Genomic DNA, 6031 nt, shown 5'->3' with positions numbered 1-6031 from the left:
CTCCCTCTGGTGGGCTGTCTATGCTGGGCGAGCGTACGCTTCCCGATCGGCAGCTACAAGCAAACGCTTCTTAGCGTCTGGGTCTGAATCGGGCCCCGAGTTCAATAACACTACGCACTTTTCTGTTTGGTCATGACCATTTATTGAGGCCAGATCTTTTTTTGCCAAAGGAACTTTGCCTTAAAAATAGGCACAGGGGTGGATATCAATCTTAGGAAAGGCAGCATTACCTGAAGTGATTGGAACAGGATCCAAAGACAAAACCACATTAGTTGAAGTAAATTGTATTATTCATACTATTCCTAAAATAAATTATCTTTGTGGTATTGTAGAAATGTTGAATTTCTATGTAAAATTAAAATGTGGTCTAAAACATTCGGCAGACCAGTGCAGAGCTAGGTAGGAAACCATCATTATGTTCCTATATTACTGTGTAAACATGCTGTATTATGACTGCTACAGATTCCCAATGTACTTTTGCAAAGACCATAGAAATCTACAAAGGTTAGAAAAACAGCTTCCAATGTTTGTTTGCCTCCGATAGCCAAGCTGTTTTATTTAAAGCTAAGAGCAACCACTGCACTGCTGAGAAATGGCATTAAATTATGTTGGGGAGATGTATCAAGCCGTGGAGAGAGATATGGAGCAGTTTCTCAAAGCAACCAATCATCTTCTGTCATTTCAAATACAATGCTAGATAAATGACAATTAGAAGTGGATAGGTTCCTTTGGACAACTTCTCCACCTTCTCACTCTCCAAGGCTTGATACATCTCGCCCCCTGTATGTCTGCAATGTTATTATTGGGTAGAACATTTAAATCCTGCTTTGTGTGTAGTAGATGTATAATGTCCTTAGGGATACAGTGGTATGTGATGATATGATTACTTTTAAATGTAATCTTATTAGTGACAATTGAAATTTAATTTGCCTAGGAAACCAATGTGTAATATCTGATACTGCCATCAGTATTGTGTTTTGTTCAATATCCATAACCCTTTGCACAAGCCATTGTTAAAAATAAAGTCTGCTGCTTTAAGAAGCTTGTAATGTAATTGCAAACCGTTTAAGCAAGGTTCACCTATTTTAAACTATACAAAGTCAAAGCAATAAATCCCCAGAAAAGTTAAATTGATTCATTCGCAGCGCTTGAGGTTGACTGTACCCTACCGCAAGCACTGCAAGCCCTTCAGTGTAAAATACAACCAGGTGACGTGTACTATGATGCTGCCTGTTAATTATGCACGCCTCTGAAACGGTGTTAAGACGCCCAGGCACGCCTGCGTTCGCACCTCCACTCCCCCTTTCTAGTGGCCAGCCCCTGTCACCACCCACAAACGGCTTCTCCTGTCACTCATTCAGCTGGGTTGTCTATGCTCGGCTAGCGTACGCTTCCTGATCGCTCGGACTAGTTTGCGCACTCGCACTGCGAAGCATACGCAGGCGCACAATGCGAACCATCGCCAGCTACGAGCGAACGCTTCTTAGCGACCAAGTCTGCATTGAGCCCATTGTTCGAGAAGCAGTATTAGTGAGGTGATTTAATCAAGTTGAGTAATGGTGCATACACACGTTCAGATGAGACAACGGTAAAGATATCGTTGGCTGATCGTCCTGCATGTGCTGATCGTTATCGATCTTCCAGCACAGCACCAACCCCCAAACGACTATAGTAACCTGGTTAACCTGGTCGAAATCGAACAAGTTGACAAGCATGCATGGGCGATGGTCGTTAACGTTATCGACCATTTGTGCCCGCGCATCGATGGTTGTTTGGTCATTGGAAGGGGCCCAAAAATGCACGATATGAATGAAATTGTTATCGTTCAAATCATGCATTTAGATCTGACCGTGTGTATGCACCTTAAAACAATCTAGGCTGCAAACAGAAAGCCGTGCTTACATAAAAGCATAAAAAGAATACTGAGACAGTAGCTTGTTACAGAAATAGTGCTACTAAATACATTTCGGCAGACTTGATAAGCGGGCTGATGAAATTTCAACTGCATAACTTTTTCTTAAACTATATCATTAAATTATATACCCGTCTTATGTTATTTTGTTTGTACGTAGGTATAGCCTTTTTAAATGGGTGGCTTGAAGACGGGGGCTGCTAGACCGAGCCAACACTCCAAGATAAAAAAAACAGGACACTAAAAGGCAACTTCCGTGTCTGTCATACAGTACTTACTGTACCAACATTCAGCGGGATTTTGATCGTTGGGATTCCGCTGCCGGTATTGTGACCTCCGGGATACTGTACCCAACCCGCCATAGTCTACCACAGCTCATAGCCACAGTTTGACAGAACGCGCTCTGTTTTGATATAGTGACTTGAACAGGGGCGTTTTAAGAGAGGAGGGGGCCCGTGTGCACTCCTCGTGCGGGGCCCCCTCCTCTCACCCTGGTGGCTGGCAGCCGACTGACGCGGCTGGCCAGCCACCGAAGCATTAGTAGACTCCGGGCACACTCCAGTGCCCGGAGTCTACTGCGCATGCGCAGAACACCGGAAGATGGCCAGGGCGGCCATTTTTCCGGTGTTCTGAGCAGCAGTGACACCCGAGGTGAGACCTCGGACAGGTGAGTTTAAAAAAAATATGGGTGCAGTGTGTGCGGTGCGGGGCCCCCCTGGACCCGCGGGCCCCGCACACACTGCACCCATTATAGATACGCCACTGGATTTGAACTGTCCCACAAAAACACAGGCAACAAGGGTTTTTATATTCTAAGGTCCTGATTCAGAGGCGCTCGCTATTTGCGAGCGCTCGCTCTGAATCCAGGCAGATTTTTTTTAAAAAAATCCACCTCCAGGCCACTCGCATAGCTGTGGGTGACCACCCACAGCTTGTGTGGGCGGCCTGTCGATGGTCACGATTAACGCGACCATCCGGCTTGCGACGAGACCCTTGTGGTAAGATCTCGTCCATCGCAAGCCCCAGTGAACTTCCTGCTCTAATAGAGCAGGAAGTTCACTACTGACATCACGTGTTATGTCAGTAGGGCCGCCCACAAACGGCAGGCGTTCCTTCGGGAACGCCTCCGTTTGTGCAGCCACCCCACCCGACCCGCTTACAAAATGGGGCGAGCTGTCGATCAACATCGTTTTGCTGCGAGCCCCAAGTGAGTGAAGTTCTCACTCGCTCCGGCGCTCACGTGTGCGCACTGCCCGACCATCGACCCGCTTGCGAGCGCTATGCACTCGCGAGCGGGTCTGAATCAGGCCCCTAGTCATGCCAATACATTGTCTGCTAGGTGGTTATCAGGGAGAAGGTGAGGAACAGATCAGGGGCACATCTAACAGGGTATAAAGCCGCGTATCCGCTTGCGGATTAAACAGAGCGATTGAACGATTACGACATACTGTAGTTATCGCTCATTAATCGTGCATGAAAATGTCAAACGACCAGCGATGCGCGCTCCTGCTGGCCGTTTTCGACATCAATCATCGCCTGAACATGCCGGTCAATCTGCCGATAATGACATATTGGGCATGTTTGGGTATGAGGGAGGGGGAATGGGTATGAAATACCGCCGGTTCGATTCCCGCCAGCGGCAGCCCGACATGAGCAGAGTTCGAAGCAGCGGAAGCCCGACAGCGCTGGAAATCCCGATCGTGGATAGGTGAGTATCTACTAACCTAACCCCCCTAACCCTAACCCTCCTTAGGGGTGCCTAACCCTAACTTCCCCCCCAAGTGCCTAACCCTAACCACCCCCTTCCCCGCTGCTTAAACCTAAGTCCCCCAGGGGGGTGCCTAACCCTAAGTCCCCCCGGGGGTGCCTAACCCTAACCCTCCCCCCCCGCGGCTGTCCGCTCGCGGCGCCCGGCATCAATACGATCGGTATGCCGGGCGCCGGTCTCCCGGTGTCGGGGAAATGTGGGCGTCTACATCTAGACGCCCGGCATTTCACCCTTGCCGGGATCTGACAGTCGGGAAGCCAGCTGCCGGTATTTAGGCAGTCGGCTTCCCGATTGCTTCCCAAGGGAGGGTGCCGCACTGAATGACATATCGTTCAGTGTGGGCACCTACAGGATGAGGAACGACTTTAGGATGCGAATAAGTCATTTGAATTTAATACAGAATAATATGGGGATTCAGTGTAGGGATTAGGAATGTGGTGTGGTGGATGTGGAGTAGTGAGAGGAAGATCATTAGTGACATGGCATATACAGTAGGAGGACAGCAGGACACATTGGTTAGGGACTTTCGAGGTAGGAAGAGGTGGCATTAGTCTATTTTACAATCCCCTCCTCTGCACCATAGTGTCCTCTGGATAATTATTTGCTGACTCAAGTTTGCCTTATACACTCCAATCCTTAGGTCTCTCAGGGGTGTATCTATAAGCGGTGCACACGGGCCCCTAGGTCCAGAGTGCCATTTTTCACGGAATTTTGTGGCCATTTTTCCAGCATTTTGCGCATGCGCAGTCAGGAAATCGCCGGGAAAATGGCGGCCGCGCCATTTTCCCAGCAACATGCGCAGTAGACTCTGGGCACAGACTAGTGCCCAGAGTCTACTGATGCTGCAGTCAATGGTCAGACACATCAGTCTGCTGCCGGCCACCGGGGAGAGAGGAGGGGGCCCCCGGCGGCCCCCGGGAACGCACACAGGCCCCATCCTCGCTTAATAAGCCCCTGGGTTCTCTGTATGGTAATGCAGCTCAATCAAAAGTAATGCTGCAACCTTGTTTTGGAGGATAGCCTAAGTAGAGATGTGAGCGGACCTCTCTGTTTAGATTTTGGAATGATCTTCATGTTTTGGTTTTGGTTTCGGATAAGAAAGAAAAAAAAAATTGATAAAAATAAAAGCTAAAATATCCGAATCCAAAACCCGAGTTCGTTTTTCAAATCTGACTTCCGACCCGTAAACAGATCCAAACTGGCAATCGGTTCAGCCAAGGACACAGAAGTGAATCCAAACCTTGACGCGTTTCTACTCGGAACTCCGAAATTCGGGTGCATTCAGATTTCAGAAATCGTGACCCTCACGTCTCTAATCCACCCTTTGCATGAAGAAGCATAAGTTATCGACAAACTAATATCCAGACTATCCCAAACTCAAACTGTGTGGAACCATTTCCATAACCTAATTTGCTCATCATATTGTATCCAAGTTTGACCTGGTATCCATGTATATTAGCTGAAAAAAGTAAAGTGTCATTAAGTTTTTGTCCTCTTTTCCCCGAATATGCTTGCCAATATAGCCAAAGCCTCTCTCCCTATTTTATGTAAGTGTTAACTTGTTTACTTTCATTGTATGATAAATCTGCAGCTTACGTCAAAGCATACAGGGCCTGATTCAGACCCGGTCACAAACGCTGAGCGCTCGCAACCGGGTCGATGGTGGCCCAGAGCGCATGCGCGCAACGGAGCCAGCTCCGTCGTGCGCATGCGCAAGACCCCGATAGCGACGGGCACTCGGTCGCTCTGGGTCTAGCAACAAAGGGGGCAAGCTGTCGATGTTGAGTGACAGCTCGCCCCCTTTGGTGGGCGTGCCGGGGGGTGGCTGCCCAAACGTAGGCGTTCCCATGAGAACGCCCGTTGTTTGGGGGGCGGCCCCGCTGACATCACAAGTGATGTAAGTGGAGAGCTTCCGGCTCTGTTAGAGCCGAAAGCCCTCTGGGACTTGCAGCCACGAGACCCTACCACAAGGGTCTCGTCGCAAGCTAGATGGTTGCGATGGTCTTGACCATCATCATGACCGCTCGCTGTAGCTGTGGGTGGTCACCCACAGCTATGTGAGCGGCCAGGAGGCCGTTCTAAAAAAAAAAAAAAGCCCGGCCCTGATTCAGAGCGAGCGCCCGGGTCTGAATCAGGGCCACTGTACATAAAACTATGTTTGGCTGTATCAGATAGATATCCAGGGACAGAGGACAGCTGAGCGCTCGCAACCGACTCGATGTTGGTCCACAGGGCATGCGCACGATGGAGACTGCTCCGTCGTGCGCATGCGCGAGCCCCGCTAACGACGGATCACCCGTCGTTAGCAGGCTCGAAGCAGACGGAGCGAGCTGTTGATGTTGATTGACAGC

Source organism: Taudactylus pleione, unplaced genomic scaffold (assembly GCF_031769625.1).
Source record: "Taudactylus pleione unplaced genomic scaffold, aTauple2 ptg000206l, whole genome shotgun sequence".
Taxonomy (NCBI): Eukaryota; Metazoa; Chordata; class Amphibia; order Anura; family Myobatrachidae; genus Taudactylus; species Taudactylus pleione.
Note: the sequence above shows the minus strand (reverse complement) of the source record.